General features: G+C 34.0%; 1 long non-coding RNA gene across 1 annotated transcript; it reads right to left on the minus strand.

The window, feature by feature from the left end:
* Positions 1-5079: 5079 nt before the first annotated feature.
* On the minus strand, positions 5080-9304 carry LOC148906292 (uncharacterized). Its single transcript, XR_016121225.1, has 2 exons — positions 8597-9304; positions 5080-6234 (listed from the first exon to the last, which is right to left on the minus strand). It is a non-coding gene; the product is annotated as an uncharacterized LOC148906292 (long non-coding RNA).
* Positions 9305-18979: the final 9675 nt, after the last annotated feature.

Genomic DNA, 18979 nt, shown 5'->3' on the forward strand with positions numbered 1-18979 from the left:
CACACTCAATTCCTTCTGATAATATACAACTAGAATCAAACTTGCCAAATAGAATGACAACAAATTTCCAAATGGTCCTTATAGCTTACCCACAAAGATATTAAAAGTGTTGGGAAGTATTATTTCCAAACCCTTAGAACTCATATTCAATATTTCCCTCTCTACAGAAGTTGTTCCCCACCACTTCGAATTAGCTAAAGTGATCCCATTGTTCAAAAAATACGCAGTGTAAGACTGCATGTGGCTAGTGTTATAAATGAAAAGTGGGAAAATATTATATTAGATAAATACAGTGACCAAGGTATATCTACAACACTTTCTATGAAACGTTCAGGATTGTCTGTCAAATATTTTAAACTCCTGTAGCAATGATTTTAACATGATGACTTGAATCTCTGTATAGCTGATGTGATATTGATTTAAATAAACAATTACCTCCTTTTATTACAATTATCTACTGATTGTAATCTAAATCTAAGCATTCTATAGTGCAATAAAAAGTCTGGGTTACTAAATGAAATATTTTCAATAGCATTGCCCATCAAGTTACCTGGATTCAATTAATCATCACGTGACAAGGTAACCCGTCATGACGCCCCCTTGTCATGACGCCCCCAGCCATGACGCCCCCCACGTATACCATGATGCCCCCAGTCTGTACTACCATGACGCCCCCAGCATAAACCATGACGCCCCTAGTCTCTATTAACACTTATCTAATAAGAAGTTTAACGATAATAATATGGCGCTACAAACCCATGTAAATCGAACACTATTGGAGTTGTTCCACGATCATTACGGTTTTAAATAACTCGTTTCTACGCTTCGCGTATCCACGAGTTAAAAAGGATATCCACAAGCTGGCGAACACTAAATCTCTGTAGTTAAGCGACATACTTCTTGAATTTTGTCATTAATAATTAGTTCCAGAACATGATATAGCTGAATTAGGAGTTAAAGAACATCATTCAGATGCATTAGACATGTTCATCGATCAAAACTTTTATTTCGTGCGATCAAGTCATGCTGTTGTTACGAAGCACTCTCAACACGGCCCATGATCAACATTTCGAAATGCCTTTATAAAATTTAAATAATTGTTAAATAATTGTTTTTGTACATGATTCTGGAAATAAATACACATAATGAATAAAAACAAAGCTACCACAGCGTGACCTTGAATGAACTTTACATGATAAATGTATTATCTGTAGGAAAACCTACAGATAATACATTTATCATGTCGAGTTCACACAATATCAGGGATTGGCTGAAGGCTCTCAACCAATCAGAACTAATATACTTAGTAAAATGTATAATAATAGCCTTGGTTTAGATATATTATATCTTCCTAGAGAATTTTGACTCTTTTATTTAAAATAACAACTATAGAAATTATCTTCTCTGTGAATATATTTTATTTTGCATTCTATATATTAAATTTGTAGCAATTCTATATAAAACAGATGAATATAGGTCCTGCTTTTGACAGTATTTTCTTATACTTGCATCTTAGTTTTCTATTTTTTAGTAAAATGATCCTTTTCATTCATAATATCCTAGATGGCTCTCTTTCTCTTACTCTTTGATTAGCTAGTTTTGAACATACTCGAGAATGTCTGTGCTTTAGTAAACATGGCAGTAATTTGGTCTTAGACGTCAATGTAATTGCTTTAATGCATTGATATTGTTTATGTCCCGATAATTTGAACCAGATAAACTTTCATGAATGCTTTTTTTGAGGTATACAATTCTTTGTTTTCTTTTGAGAAATTTTGTCTTGTGATCGAGTCGTTTTTAAAAAGTCTGAATTGTCAGAAAACTTGAAATAATATATAAAACCAAACAGCTCATAAAGGCATTGAATGTCGTGGCTAGTTCTTGATGTAAAATAGTCTAAAATCGTGGCAAAAATATTTAAAAAATTTTAAATTTTGTTTCTACTGCCAAGCAGTAGAAACAAAGACGTAGCTCCAACGTCGCAATCGATAAGAAATCAGAAAAAACACAAAGACATCCCGAATTATGCACACATGCACCCAACCACTCACTCTCCAGTTGATCACATAATGGCTTGAGCCTCTTGCAAGGCACTAGCCACAAAAAGGGTCCCAAATCTGTCTTAACAACTATCAACCCATATCCCTGTTATCAAATTTCAATAGATTATTAGAAAAGTTAACGTTCAAAAAAACTTAATGCTTTTATTCTTAATAATTCTACATTTTATAATAAGCAATTTGATTTTAACGCAATTTTTGTCTACAACTTCCATTTGGGTAACCTACCCAAGATTTTCAAAATTTTTTTTGAATCTATAAACGAAAAACACAGCTATAGAACAAGGCTTGCTTCTAGAAATCATACTATCTACCTAAAGAAAGGACTAATTATTGCAAATTTAATATTAGATTTGCTGGTGTTAGAGCATGGAATTCAGTAAGTGAAAAAATCAAAAGTGATCCCAATATTTCTAAATTTAAGTATGAACTTAAAAAAAGTATAATAGATTCATATAAATAGTTTTCTGATATTACCGATTTCCTTGCATATATTAATATCAGTATGTCTTCACTTAATTGTATTGTACCTTTCATTTAACACATACACGTATCAATGGTTTTTTCACTTCATATTTTCATTCTATTTACCTAATGTTACTATTTATTATGTATATAACTAGAATTCCATACAATAAATCTCTATTATAAAAATCTCTATGCTTTATGTATTACTGGTGAAAAATGAAATACGACCAATCAGTGGCGCATACAACTTTTCACTGTAAAAAATTATATCCCATCAAAACATAGAATTGATCAAATCAACCAATCATAAAACGAGCAATTGTGACATTTGAATGGCTTCCTGCCAAAGTAAATTTGCATTTCCTGCAGTTTTGTTGAAGTGAACAAAATGGTGAGTCATTTTGTTCCACTAGATGTGCCGCTACATGAGCTTATTCAAAACCAAGAAAAGAAAAGCACACTAAGCAAGACGCAGAGAAACCTAGCTTTATTGACTGAATATCTCGAGACAAAAATTGTGCAGCAAAACCTGGAAGAAATCCAGCCAAGAGATTTAGACGAACTACTTTCTGCTTTTCTCATTGAAGTAAGGAAAAAAGATGGGGGTGAATACGAACCGACGACTTTAAGGTCAGTTACTAATGAAAAAACAAAGTACATTTTTAAAATTCATATTGACTATTTTTACATCCATTTTCCTTTTATAAACTGATGTGATATATTTGGCAATGCATCTACTTAACTTATAAACTTAAACTTATGAAAGTTTCGACAAAATTTGTCCTTTTTTACTCACTTAAAATAAACGTGTTTGCATGTGCATTGTCATACATATAATGAAGAGAAAACACCATAGAAAGTGCTTTGTACGGGGTTACATGTATATTCACTCGTTGTTTGTGTAAAACACTCGCTCGAAGACACACTTTTTCATGTTTTACACAAACGACTTGTGAATATAACCCCATACGCCGCACTTTCTATGAGGTAATCTATCTTCATTTACTTGTTTTTCATACATTTTTTTGCATAATTTTCTCCCTTAATTCACTTTTCTACATATTGTATTATAATCACTTCTTTGAAATTCACTTATATTTGATATTGTTTATATTTCAATTGATATTTATATACTTTATCACATACAGGGCAAAATTACTCAATGCTAATTGGCTAATTACTAGAGTATGATTGGTAGTTCAGTCACCTAGCCATGCCTGCAGACCGTAAACTTTTTTTTTCCAAACCAAAATGGCTTCATGTTTAGCATAATTTGGCAGGTGAAGAAACCATGAAAATAAAAAGTTCAAGCAAAAATGAGAACACTAGAAAGTGTCTGGATTAATGTTTTCTATAAATGGGTCTCGGAAAGACTACTCAAATACGAAATGTGTACAACTTCACTGTGTTTTTGAACGGCATTGCTGAGATAAAATAATTCAGCACAATCATCTTGGTCTTTGTTGGTAGGAATCTAGTTTTATGCATATGTTTTATGGTTTTTGACTCAATCTTTTATGTTCCAATTTCGAATAAAATTCGTTTGAACCATAACTACATTAGATTTGATAGTTCAGGATCAATGGACTCATAAAATAATCCTTAATTTTACGCGGCTCAATACCATTACCTATACTTGTCTTATTTCCTATCATAATTTTACCTCAAATGACTAAGATTTGCAAACTAATATATTAGCTAACTGACCAGTTGGTACTAGATTAGGTTCTTATCTTTATTTATGTATTAATTTGTTTAACGCTTTACGATTGTTTTGCCTACGCATTGGTTCGCCTACCAATCAAATGCATTGTAAAACCTATCTATGAAGGGTGAAACAATAAATACTGTAAAAAAGGAAAAAATAGTTCTCGCATAAAGAATAACTGAGTACCTGATAAATCAAGACCCTGTTGGCAGGTTACGTGTAGACTGGGATACCTGGAGGACCTGGTTTCAACATGCATGGCATATTTAGTTGGTTGAGCTTCCAAAACTAATGATAAAGTATTTCATGATGTCTCGAAGTAATGATAAACCGGACCCTGGTTGGGACAGTTTACTAGTATCAGTCTCTAAAAATCTAAAGGAGAAGTAAAAATAAGCTGCAAAATTTCGAACCACAGTGTTAAAAGCCGTTTGTGGGCAGAGCGTTTATGTCATACTCATCAAACTCATGGAATAACTCAATCTGGAACTCCAATTCCAATTCTGGGTTTGGCATACATAATTAGCAACATGTTTCAAAAGCATACAAGTTCACACAGCTCATCTAAAATCAAAATGCTTCATTTAAAACGTAAATACAGGCTAATATTCGCTCAAAACCTTTCTCATAATTGCTATACATTTTCAAATTTTATAATTTATTGATATTTTTTAATGAATCGCCATTTTTTTGAAGAAAAATTAAAGAGATCATAACGCTTCGAAGGGCAAAGATCAAACCCTGGAATAGGCGTAGCTAATTATAAACTTTGCTTCTTAAATCAAATAGAATCTTAAAATAAACATTGCTATGTACCTCATGTTTCTTTATGAGTAGACTTTGAAGCCAAAACAGTTAATATAAATACATAAATATAGGTTATAAGACTATATTGTCAAGTTCCAAGAGAATAACGAGTCATGCTGAATGAATTTGTTTTATGCTATCACTTATCGTATAAATTCTGACTCTTGAAACCCTGTTCTCCTCATCCATCTTCGCTTGTTCATGCAGAAAATACTGTTCAAGTAGATGAATCATGAATAGTTAAAGGGCCACTTGGACGAAAATCGCTCCAAAATTGAAACTCTTTCATTCGAGCTGGAACTTTGCTAAAATTTTTACTCCACCCAAACCAAAATATTAGTGGCTAAATGTATGTGCCATTTTCGTAAAACTCAGTTTATTTGGTTTATTCAGAAAACATAATGTTTCATTCAATTCCTTAACTACTATATGACCAAACAATGTCTAGGCGCTGAAATTTTTCAGTTTTGATAATACTGACGATCATAATTCGAAAATTTCAATACATCTCTGCACGCCAAGAATCACAAAGTTGGACGCATGGAAGAGATTCTAGCGGTGCTATTGCACAAAGTAACTGAGAGATTCGGGATTTAATCGAATCATTTTAAGGATAACAACTTTTCAGGGTATATTTACAAACAAGAGCAAAGAGCAACCCCTCGATTTGGGTCTACAAAACATCCGACACAAAGAGAAGAAAAATCTACGAGCTGAGTGACAGAAGCCGCTGTCGCAGGAGTAATAAATAAGATAACTTTAACATGTTCTTTTACAAAGATGATATTAGATAATCGTAAGGTTGTACCAATTAAATGCATAATAAACATTTTGTAGCAAATAATAAACGTTCTGTAGCAAATCAGCTAGGAGAATTACGACCTCACATTCTAAATTATTTGGCACATAGATCTAAATAATTATCACAAGTCTTTATATCACAACACAAAAAGGCAATCGGTTTTTTCATAACATCAATAGCTGTTAGATTACACTGAAACTTCAAATTTAAGATCTTTATATCATGGACAGTATGTAGCAAATACAAAAAATGAAATAATAGTAAGGAATTCTTATGAAAACCTCTTCCCAAGCATTGCTTCTTCTTCTAGTTCGGCTTCATCTTCTCTTTCATACACGATAACTTCTGGTTCTAACTCTTCAGGATTGACAAAGCGAGCGTTCAAAGGACTTTCCATCATATTTGAAAAGGTATAAAAGATTTGAAAAAAGTCTGTTTAGATTATTCTTTTCACGATAACGCGTTTAAAACATCAAATAAACTTCAGGTAATTTAACAAGAAATGTATAGTCAAAACGAGGCTAATATGAAGGTGTTGAATACAGTCAATTCAAAAATGTTGTCGTCGCCCAATTCAAGCCTACACGACTGGACCGAAAGGAACTCTGGGTAGTAGTCATTGAAGCCGAGTTGACTGCATAATTTTATCTGACTAGTTATGCCTGGTTTACAGCACGAACCTTCGTAGGCGAGCGAGAAGTGTTGAAGGAGACGTTTTTTTAATGCCTTCATATTTTCGGAATTGTGAACTGAATCATAACTACTTTGTTTTTCTTTCCCTAACCCCAACGACATGCATTTGATGAATTGTCTCTCGCCATTATTATCTTATTACTAGCAGGAACAATTAATTCAGAACGAATATTTAACCACTTCTGTGATTTTTACCCATATTTCTTTCTGTCCAGTTGCGTAGGCTTGAGCCGGTCGACGACAATGTTTTTTGAATTGACTGTATATGACGTCACAGCTTAAAACCGCTGTACATAATAACTTGTTGGGAGTGAGTAAAAAAATTAATGGCGGACGAAAATAAATTGTAAAATTTTGGCACTTTCCTTTCGAATATCAGAAAGATATTTTAGTGAGTGGTTCTTAATGTATTCAAGATTATTTCAGCAAAGTTCCAACTCGAATGAAAGAGTTTTAATTTTGAAGAGATTTTCGTCCAAGTCTCAACTTTCACATCCCCATAATCCTTTGCATCTTTGGGGGGTGACCAGAGGGTAAAACCCACTTATTTTGCAGAAGGCTGATCAGACAATGTTGAAAATACCTTGTTTTGTATCCAAAGATAAAATGAAGAAGTAAAAAACAGAAAAAGATATAAGCTTGAAGACGTTTAAGGTAAATTTTAAACATTTTTTCATAAGTCAATACATTTTCTGTAAGACTAAAACTCTTCAAGATCTCTACATGCAAAAATAACTTGGAATAAACTGATAATCAGTATTGTACAGATAAAAGCAGGTATAGTATAAATTCAATTAAGAAACCTTTCAATTTGGGACATTTTTTTGATTGGTTACCTCCTAAAAATGCAACGCATTATGGGGATGTGAAAGTCGAGAAGTGGCTCTTTAACCAAAACAATCTTTTTTTCAAGAAGTTCGTTGAAAATTCTTAGAAATAATCGCTTGTGTGACAAATCAAAGAATTTCTCTGGAAACTTTTAATATTACTATAGATAAGCTTAATTGATTTTAATGCTGGAGGAAATAAAATCTGTAGAGCAAATATTACAACAAATATTCGTCCTTTATTTAGCTTTGTAAATCTTTAACAATTCTGTTGTTTTTAACCCCCTATTGTATGTTTTTCGTTCAAGAAAAATGCAGCTTTGTTTGCCTCGTATCACGGGGTCCCATCGCCAAAGAAAAGAAGACTTTCATTCAATAATTTTATATCTTTCTATCAATAATTTATTTACATATTGAATTAAATATAAAATTGCACCAAATATTTGACTGTTTATTAAGCTGTTCGAGCTAGTATGATTATACAAATGAGCCTTAAATTTGTGTAGTTGGGGGAAACTTTTCTCTCTGATGCTACCAAATAATTTATTTTCTTAATTTCATTGTGGTAAAAATAAGGTTCTTATAAAAACCTAAATTCTGCATATGGATAGCCAAACATTGTCATGTAAAAGAAGTAAAAGTAAGCTTATGTTTTGCTCACCTTTTCTTAAGCAGTTTTCTAGTTTGTCTTTATGTGCCGTGTTCATTTGTCCATAAAAAGTTAGGAAATCTCCGAAATTTGGATTTTAATGAAAGACATCCAAGGTAAATTTTACTAAACTTCACATTTTATAGGATTATCTGTAGATATCTTTCGTTTTTCAAGTAAAATTAACCAGGAATTCAAAGCATAAAAATGTTGTCGGCCACGCAAAACTTTGTCGAAGAATTTTTCAAGAACAAAACTAGCCCCTGGTGTGGACAGTGGTGGGTTGTGTACAGGTGAGAAAATTCCTAAATGGGAGACACTACTAATGTCGAAAACAAAGACTCGTGCGAAGAAAAAGGTGTAGTGCATTCCCATTTCATTTCTTCACTTCATAATTTTTGTTATGGGGGACACTATCTTCATCTAGATGGACAGAAAAAATTGAAGATTTTTTACTCGATTTTATTTTCATCTTTTAGTTTTATCTAAATTGGGCTCCCTGTGCTATTGGGAGCTCCGCTTTTAGGCAGTGCCTAAATTTATATATTAGATTTTACTTGACATATCAACATGCTAGCTTACCTGAGACAGTACCTTGTTGGGTTGTATTGTGTAGGATTGCCCTCCTCGTTTTTTGTGACCATGAGACCAGCGTACGGACTTGAACTGTAAGTTGGGTCCAGATTAATGAATTCACTCTTGGTGTTCTCAGGCCTTTGACGTTGGCGGGTCTTAGATATTTATCAACCTTCGTTTGTGTTTTATCCTACGGAATTTTCTCTTTGAGGAGACAGTTGATGATGTCGGCAAACTCCTCATCGATTGAGCTGCCCGTCTTTTCGCTTAGGTCTCATTCCTGTGCTGTCTTGAAGGATTATTCCACAAGCACCATTGCTACTCTGATCATTATTTGTTCTCGTGGCGAGTTGTTTCGCCCTCGACTGAATCAACATCACCGCCATAGTTTTCGTTAGTTGTTTCTTGTTTGTTTCCCTCGTCTCCTTCAGGATCTGTTTCGGGCTCAGGTTCTTGGAAGGTATCCCGTTTGTTATTCTCAGCGAGGAGAGACGCGAACATATCGTCGATGGTCGGCAGGCTGCCATCAGCTCCAGTGTTTTGACTGTTTTCAGTCGTCGTTTCAATGGGTCTTACTGCGTCAGAACCTTGTTTTTCTTCAGTAGTCTAGCCAGCTGCGTTGACTATCTTAAGCAAGGCATTTTCCCCCACTAACTGCGTTAGTTTAGCTAATAATTTTTCTTGATTTAAGTCGTAATGCATACGTCCTTCGGGATCGACGCCCATGTGCAACGACTTTACGCATGCGCTGTGCTATATGCCTCAGGTCAGCAATGCCCATGCGCGAAGTGTTGCGAAGAGGACAATCCAAAAAAAGAAAAATTGACTTGAACAGCGATTAGCTATTCAAAAGCTATTCAATTATTCAAAACTTTGAATAATTTAAGTAGCAATTGTATTTGAAAAGAGAAGAGAAGAAAAACAGAGCAGAAAAAGGTTGTGAACCTGTGGCGTGATAGGTCAGCGGCAGCACAAATATGTTCTACGGGGAGGGGGGTCGGGAAGATTATAAAACTATTAAAATAGTTCTTTTGCATTTTGCTAAGTTACTATACTGTTTCGTTCACAGGGCTTGATATTAAGCAATACTGTAACCCAAATGTAGAGTACAAATCCTAAATGAAGAATTATATCAGGCAACACGGATCAGACATTGTCCTTGAACCCAATGGGGAGGGGCTAAGGATATTTGTTCACGCTTGTCGTGCTCTCGCCTTCAGTTTGATCAAGCATTCACCATGGCAATTTTCCATACATCGGTGCACTGGTCAAACACAAAGCATTCAGTCGAGGTTGTAAGGTTCAAATTTGAATAATCCTTTGAAAGAAACTTGTCGCCTCGCTTGAGCGTTTTGTGCTTGACCAGTGTGAGTGAACCAATGTATGGAAAATGGTGGATCTAAGCAAAGTATTGATCATGAAAATGTCGAATAATACGTCCAAGAACAATGCTGGATAAGTAAAGTTATGTACTTCTACCGAGATGTGACAACTGAAGAATATTAGCTTAAGTTTATTGCAGTGCCGAAAACCTGGACCTAGGCCATGGCCCTACCTATGCCCTATCTATGGCCTACCTTTATTTCTCATAAATTCTATGAAATAACAATTTTTTTAACAGTATTCATTTGCAGAAGCCCTCTGAATGAATCTTAGCCGACAATGGCAGCCCGGCAGCTTTTTTTAGGACCACAGGAAGCCCAAAATTCTATTATAACTATGAATTTTTTAGCAGCACCCATCTTGACTGTTTGTGATTTATTTTATTATATATAAACGAATTTGGATTTCATGTTAAAAATAGAGTGTTTGGGTTGTGTGGATGAGGCATCTCTGTAAACATAGTTAATTGAGGGGACTGGCAATTAACTATGCTGTAAATTGTCAAAAGAAGTAATTTGATATATTCATAAAGTAGTGTTATATCTGATATATATAATTCCCCTCTGTAGCACCGAATTAAACAAACTATAAGACAATCAATTTTTAAATATTTTATTTTTATTTTCAAAATGCATGCATAAACAGTTTGACCTGAGAACCTAACATATGAAAGTTGACAATAACTTGTTTTTTCATTTTTTGAACAAAACTTATAAATGAACTATAAATCCTGAATATCAACAGGCAATCAATTTCAATATCTTTATTTTTGAAAATACAGGAACTGAAGCAGTTTGAACTGAGAACCTACTGCTGACAGTAATTTGAATTTAAACAAAACTGATAGACAAACTGATAAACAAATAAATCCTGAACATCAACATACATGTACACACACCATTGACGAGCAGATATCAAATTTTCGAGCATGTGTCAATGCAATTAACAATGCAATTAACAAATCTGCTGACTCATCAAAACAACTGGCTCAAATAAATGCACAGGAAGCCCAATATTAGTTACCATAGAAGTTTGGGCTCCTGCCGTGCTAACAAGATAGCTGTCGAGCTGCCATTGTCAGCTTAGATTCTTTCAAAGGATTTCTGGCAATAAATACTGTGAAAGAGATTGATATTTCAGAAAATTTATGAGAAATAAAGGTAGACCATAGATAGGACCATAGGTGGGGTCATGGCCCGGCCCATGGCATAGGTCCAGGTTTTCAGCACACCCGCAAAATTTTGAACTTGAAAGAAATTGAATTGGATGAGGTTGAGCATGGTATCGTAAATTATCAAGACCAAGCCTATGGCTTCGGCAGATAACACAGGAGATCTGAGGTCTTAATAATTTAAGCTTACGATATCATGTGAAAGCTCATAGAATTACACATAAAATACCTCCTTATGTCGAGGACAATCAAGTAATCAAGGAAGTACATTGGCAGAGTCTTGGGAATGTATAAGAAGAAACTAGCTATAGAAATGTTTAAAATTATAAACTTTGGAGATGATGATAAGCTTTCTTCAATGTTTAGACAAGTAAAAACTGCAAGAAGAAGAAATTTAGTTAAAATGAATACAACAATATCAGACTTCGGCAGACTATCACTGTTCTTTAGAGGTCCAGCTGTTTGGAATAACTTAGATAAGGAAATTAGAAATGCAGAAAATATCAATATTTTTAAAAATCGAGACTGGTAAAATCAATAAGGTTTGCTAAAGGTTATCAATATTTTATTGTTGTTGCTGTGCTGTGCTCTGTGCGAAGAATCCGTTCACTGTTTTTAGTCTTGGGCTGCATAGTTTTCTTGGTGCCGCGCATTGCCCAGTAGTTTCATAATTTTTGGAATTTTAGGTACATAGATATTAGAATTTTAAGCTTTTCATATATTATTTATACATTTGTTTACCATTTAATAATTTACATTTTAGGTTTGGTTTTTTTGTTTTATAAGTACGTAGATATGAGGTCCACATCAGCTCTTAGCTGCCATTATTCTCCTGACCTTATGTTTGCAAATAAAATGTATGTATGTATGTAAAGTATGGAATTAACTGAATAATTGTTTTATTGAGAAAGTTACCAAACTGGAGACAACATGATGAATATAAACAAAGTTGCGTTAGTCGAATTTTATTTGGAAATAAGCCCTTTTAAAACAAATTGCTTAAGGTGGCTGACTAATTTTCAACATTCGATTTGAACCCAAAATACCGCTGAATAATCTTCTCGATTTTATTGAAGAATAGGGCAAAACCCCAGACTCATAGCCAGTCCTCATTTGTTTCACACTTTCTTCCTTCCCCTGATGCACCGGGAACTCACTAAATCCTTCCCATCAACCACAGCGTGAGATCAATAAGACAAGAGAAGTGACTGGGTACGAGTGTGGCAAAACCCTCAAATTTTGCACTGGACTCTATATTTTTTTCATTATTTTCTGGAATAACAGGCATTATCATATAATTACCCATAAAATACCTATATTTCTCCTTTTAAAAAAACTGATATTTTCACGTGTGAAAATGACATGTTATTTTCACATGTGAAAATATCATTACCATGTGTATTTAAGCTATTAGTTCATAAATAATTTTTTTAATGATAATAAAAAGCTTGTTAAGTTGATTTTTTGGATAATTATGTAATAAACAGATTATTATATGGGCAATTACTTTTTAAAGTTTAAAACAATTTTGTTTATTACAACAATTTAAAAAATTGTTCTGTTTGTTGCTTGCTCCTGAACAAAAAAGTTTTTCCATTGTCTACAATAGTTTATTAAAACATTTTTTTCAGTATTTTATAGATATAGTGTTAGTTACGTTAGAAAATTATACTCATGTTTCTTCCTTGAACAGAGCTTGATTTTCTCTATTTTGCTTCCAAAATTGTACAAACGCATGTCATTCCGGAGTGATTATCTCAAAAACAAGCTTGGGACTACCCATTTTTCTTTGCATTATTAAAATCAGCATTAAATTTCAGGTTAAAAAATTTTCAATTTTCTCTTTATTATTTACCAAAGTAGTCAGCCACCTTAAAAAGAGTATGCATGTACATATTCAATAAATAATAAAAATGATTTAGCTCAATAAGTCCAAACCTTATGCTGTTTAAGGAACTTTTGAGCTATAAGCTGCCGCATCAATTTAACTCTCTTTTCGTGGCTACTGCATGCTTCAGAGAGGCAAAGCCTCTATGCTATCACGTTTTAAGGGTGTCTGTCAATAAATAAGAAAAGAAAAGTTGTAATCAATCAAACAGTAAGCCATGGACAAATTATAATTTCTGTAACCAATCAGCACTCCCATAATAAAATCTCTAGGTTCATATTACCAAAGTGTAACCGTTTCAACAGGGATAAGACAGCAATGATCAACTTAAGTGGTCATAAGTAAACTATTTCAGAACATTTACCAATATTATTTGTCACAGCTTTCATTTCATATCTCTTTACAGTCAAATGAAAGGATTTGCAAGTATTATTCAACTTTTAGGTTGAGATTCAATGTGCTGCTTGAAGATCTGCTGATACCGTAAGACAGCAACAACAACACTCGCTGATTTTATACTGAACAATGTTCTTCTTTGGTAGATAAAAAGCCTGAATTACAAAAACCAAAGCCCTTAAAGGGAATATATCAGCCTTTTTGGAGGATAATATTTCGTTGATTCATTTTTGAAGCCTGTCCTAGGCAAGTTGAGAACTGCCTGAGCAAGGACCAATTCATGACAATGAAAGTGGTTTGATAATAAACAACTAGTGGATAAAGTTAAGCAAGATTTCATAAATTATAGGCTGTGTTATCGCCTGAAGCTATTAGCTGAGGGGCAAAAAATGAATGAGTTCTTAATAATTTAAATTATTATGCATCATACTCACTATCTGAATTTTCATTGGTTGAGAACCTACAGTTAATTCAAGCTAGTAACATGCGCCAGCAATCTTTCCACAGTGGATAGTTATTTGTAGGCAGTTATCTGCAAAAACGATCCTGCATAATTCAGTGGATGGCAGTTATCCGTACTGTAGGTTATTTCTTTAAGGTATTATAATGATTTCAGTTAAACCTTTTTTATAATGAAGTTTATAATAAAGTTGCTATCTTTGTATAATCAGTTATTTAAAAAAGTAATGTATGATAAAACATTTATTGAATTCGGTTTTGATGATGTCTGGATTTATCAATGTCTGGGCAAACGTTACAAATACAACACTTACCTCAACATTGATAATTCTTGATATGATCAAAACCTCATCCAATAACTGTTTATAATTGTACCTATTCTCCCATATAAGCAATTTTTGTATTATTTTCATATTCTCTTTCCTGTCCAAATTAAAGATTAATTGTGATCGTTTCTAATCGCATTATTTCGATGGAAAACTATGAATTATGGAATCAGTCTAGTATAGTTTGGGATGATATAAATAATCTGCAATTGGACTACATGTCTGTCCAATTTGGAAATAATTGAATTCAAAAAATTACTCTTACTGCCAAATTGGACTAAGCCTATCAGCCTCTTCCAATTTTGTCAGTCCTTGGAGTTTTTTCATCCAATTATTTCCAATTTGGACAGCATGTAGTCCTATAACCTTTACATATCATGAAAAAAATAATATTCAATAATTGTTTTATGCATATTTGTAAATTATTGTGTAGTTCCAAAAACTATCCATATCCCCCACAGAGGAGTTTGGAATTTCGGAGGGAAAGAATCAGAGAAAGAACAAAATTACATAGTGTATACAAGAAAATTGGAGTTTCTTGGGGTCTTTCAATAAATATTTAATTTTGCTTTTAAAAAAAATAGCAAAAGTATTCCAAACTCCGTTTTACTTGTAACTTTGAGTGAACTTCACATAATTGTATTATCTTCAGAAAAACCTACCAATAATACATTTATCATCTCAAATTCATATATCAGGATTTGACTAAAGGCTCTTGGCCAACCACAAGCAAGATAATGCAAAATTGCAAAAAGGCTGTTACCACTGATTCCATGGATATTACAGATACTGTCCCACCATAGAATGAAAAAACTTTTATATTTTATGAAATAAATGGTACCTTACAATGACAAAGCAAAATGGTTGACTCCATATTTTGAGTAAAACGATACTTCATTTTACAGTCCATCTAGTGACCATGAACAACAGTTCCTAGCTGAGGCTGGAGTTTCCACGCATGATAAACTGTAGTTCCAGCCTCGGCTACATGTAGGAACTATTATTCGTGGTCACTGAATGGAAGTGTGAAATGTGAGACAGGAAGACCCATCATTACCACAGGAAGACCAAAGATGCTTTTTACACACATATATTTTCAAACGTGTTCTTATTATGGGAAACAAATAAATACTTGAGAACTGGGGGAATAACTCTGATTGGCTTGAAGATGAAAGGTAGAAGAACAGGACCATCCATTGGTTAAAATCCTTATCCAGCAAATGAAATGATCCTGTTATGTAAGCAATTTATTCTCTTGATATAATTTAAAATGATGAATATTAGTTCTAATAAGAATTCATGCAACTGAACCCAGACAACTGAAGAGGACACCCACAATTTGTATGGAAATCTATGTTCAAAAATTATCAACAATTTACGGTAGAGTGTTTTTCACTAGAAACATTAGTAAATAGTTTTAAGTCGCTTTAACAATGTATTGCCCCAATTGTAGAATGGTCATTGGTATAAGTATGTTTAGATATAAAATTAGTCAAGCAACATAGTCAACGTAACTAGTTGCAGTCCTTTATTCATCTTGATATTAAATGAATGTAGCTGGATTTCAATTTTTGTTTTTGTTATAAAGAAAGTTATGGAAGCATACAGTTAACTTAGTCAACCTACTTAAATAATCAATATTCTGGTTTTAACTTTTTGTTGGCTTTGCAAATATTTCTTGTTAAATGCAGGTTCCTGGCTTACCTGTGGTGGCTCAGTCGTAAAATGCCTTCATTTTTCGTTCTTTCTGATTGGTTACGTCTAGATGGGATACTCGCAGTCCAGGTGATTGAGAGAAACTAGGGTTAACGAAGTACATCATAGGTTTCCGAACACACGAGTGGGACTTTATAGAAATTTTGGTTCTCTTCACTTAGTCTCCGAAACGTCAGTCTACTATCTTTCGTACCTACGCTGATAAAATTATCTACTACGACACATTTGATTCGGAACAAGTTTGTTTAGATAAGTCAAGAAGCTGACAAAATTCTGTGAACGTTGCACAACGCCAAGTGCGACCGACTTTTGTTAACTTGTTCAAAACTTGTAATTCGGTACAAATCTTCAAAGGCGCCTAAGTGCTGCTTTCAAGCAAGAATTTCCACGTACAACAAACAAAACCTTGTTTTTTTGAGAGCGCCTTTGGTTCACACGACCTTGAGTGAAGCTGTGCAAGCCACATCTAACCATTGAAACATGAATTCGAATATTTTCTTAACATCATTACAATTGGGACAAAAGATAAAATAGCAGTACCACAAAAACAATATGTGCTGTCCATTCCGCCTCCAATGGCGGCACCACAACAATCATTAGTAATTCCCAAATGATTCACGTATGCCTTCACCCTTTCCTCAACCCCTTCCTAAAGACTCGGAAACATCCACACGATAATGTCATGTTTACACTGCGTAGGGATTATTTAATCGCAGTGCGACCTCAATGAATTTGTATTCAATTGTTGCGAACATGTTTCGGGTAACAAATTGTTTTACAAGTGTCAGGACATTCCGAAAATTTGGTTCAAGTGCGACCAGGGCCAAAGTGGAAAAGTGGTGCGATAGTAACCAGCAGGCATTCCAGCCTCGGTAAATGGGGATTTTTATTGGTTCAGACTTCGACAACATGACAACACCTTGTTTCCGCATGATTGACGCTGTCGTGTTCTAGACTGACAGTGTCACATGACTGATCACGAGTTGTTTTAGTTACAAAATTCCCGCCGGCCATTTTGTGATTCACTTTGTGGCTAGTTGTTGTTTTGGATTCTTCACTGCTGAGAAAACTACTGCCATTTTGGAAATGGCAAAGATACCTTATCTAGTGCTTCACTGTGAAGCTTACGGTCAAAATCTTGCACTATTTACTCATGATTTACAGTGATTTATAGACAACGAATAAAGACTAGCATGCAGATCGATATTTCTAACGGAATTTGTAGCAAAGGTTTGCTTATAATTTTGGGGAGTAAATAAATATTTCTAAGCGAAATACATTTTATTTCTTCAGTCGAGTACAGTTTTATGACTGTGGGCAAGTTTGGGCAATTTGACAAATTTAGTAGTGGAAATAATGGCAGAGTTTGCAACTCTTTTAGAATTACAGGGATAACACCTTAAGGGGCTACTTTATCAACTGGTATTTTCGGAAGATCACAACAACAACAACAATTTATTCGTATTTAATTACAATTACAATGATATCATATATATATATGTATAATTAACCTATTTACAGTACAGGCTTTTTAGGTATAGCAAAGCTAATCGAGCTAGAAAGCCATTTAGAGGAAATTGACAAACGTAAGGTCGCAAAATTAAAGACCCTTTGCCACTTACCGTGATGCACCGCGGTCACAGATGAATTTCGTGGTCCATGAAATTCAAAGATTCATATATTGAATAATAACTTCATATTAAATCCTTTTCCGCCATAGCACTAAGGCACAATAATGATTCTTTTACATTCTTTTACGGCTTTAGGGACTATCTAAGAGTTTATTCAAAAGGTTGGAATTGTTTATTCGGTGGTGACACGATTCAAAATGTAAACAAATTGTGATGCATCACGGTAAGTGGCAATGGCTCTTTAATAAATAACAAGAAGAGTAAACTTAATTAATACAATCAATAAAAAGGAAAAACAAGCAAACACACAAAAAATGAAAATGAAAGCAAGCGAGTTGTTGGATGAAAAACACACCGCATCTTTGGTCTCTGGTTTACTTTATTCTCTAATTAAGTGCGTGTACGTATAACTCAAAAGGCACCCGGTGATTAGTTACATGATTGGCATGTGACAACGACACTACAATATGTTTCTTAAATCGAGATCTAGAGAAAGACTTAATTTCATTATCAATTGAAAGCCAGGCTTTAACACTTACATATCTAAGATTGAACTAAGTACTACATGCATGCTGAAACCAGCCCCTCCAATCCTCCCCTCCAGGCATACCAGTTTACCCTGCCCACAGGGTCTTGATTCATGATAAATGTTTTATCATACCCTTTCTCCAATGACCTCTTTTGGCCTAACTTCTATGTTTTAGAACAAGGCAAATTTAATTTTTACTTGCTTTGCTTTCAATAATCTTCGTCATTTTCTGAGGGTGTGTTTGAGTGATTATGTACTCTCCTTGTGAAGAGGAGTATACGAAAGAACGTCCCTAAAAAGTTGCACTTTTTTTTTTCCAAGTTGGAATTATCAATATGCGCTGAAAATAAGCAATTTTGATTGAGGATTTCCAAGATTCCAGTTGCTGGACATCGTCATTCAACGGCACCCTAACATCAATCGATATGTGATATCATTCACAACAATAGATATTTCTCATAGCATTAACATTTATTCATATGCCTGTAACTCATCCAGGACCGGATCCAGGAATCAAAGGAAGACTTCATCCTGAGATAAAACCTTCAAGACCACGTGCAAATAGAATTAGTTAATATATTGTTTCCAAAAAACTATGCTCTGCGTTCTAGGGATATTTTTGAAAATTGAAAAATCTCAATTCTTATTGAGAATAAAGGAAATATGAAAAGAGCAACAAAATACGTTTTGAAGAAATAGAAGAAAGCTTTATGATAGTTTTGATTCATCAGCTTTTTAATTATAAATCAAGCCAAGCTTTCGAGCATCTTGCTCTTCATCAGGGCAAACGGTTGTGACAGTTTTACAAGAAACACGCAACATAACAATGTATCATGAATCTTAACTCGGCTTACAAACACTTATTGGATTTAGAAGAAAGCTGTCAAGCA

This window comes from Actinia tenebrosa, unplaced genomic scaffold (genome assembly GCF_029948245.1).
Source record: "Actinia tenebrosa isolate PJP-AT-01 unplaced genomic scaffold, QUT_ActTen_1.0 PGA_scaffold5__44_contigs__length_20552954, whole genome shotgun sequence".
Taxonomy (NCBI): Eukaryota; Metazoa; Cnidaria; class Anthozoa; order Actiniaria; family Actiniidae; genus Actinia; species Actinia tenebrosa.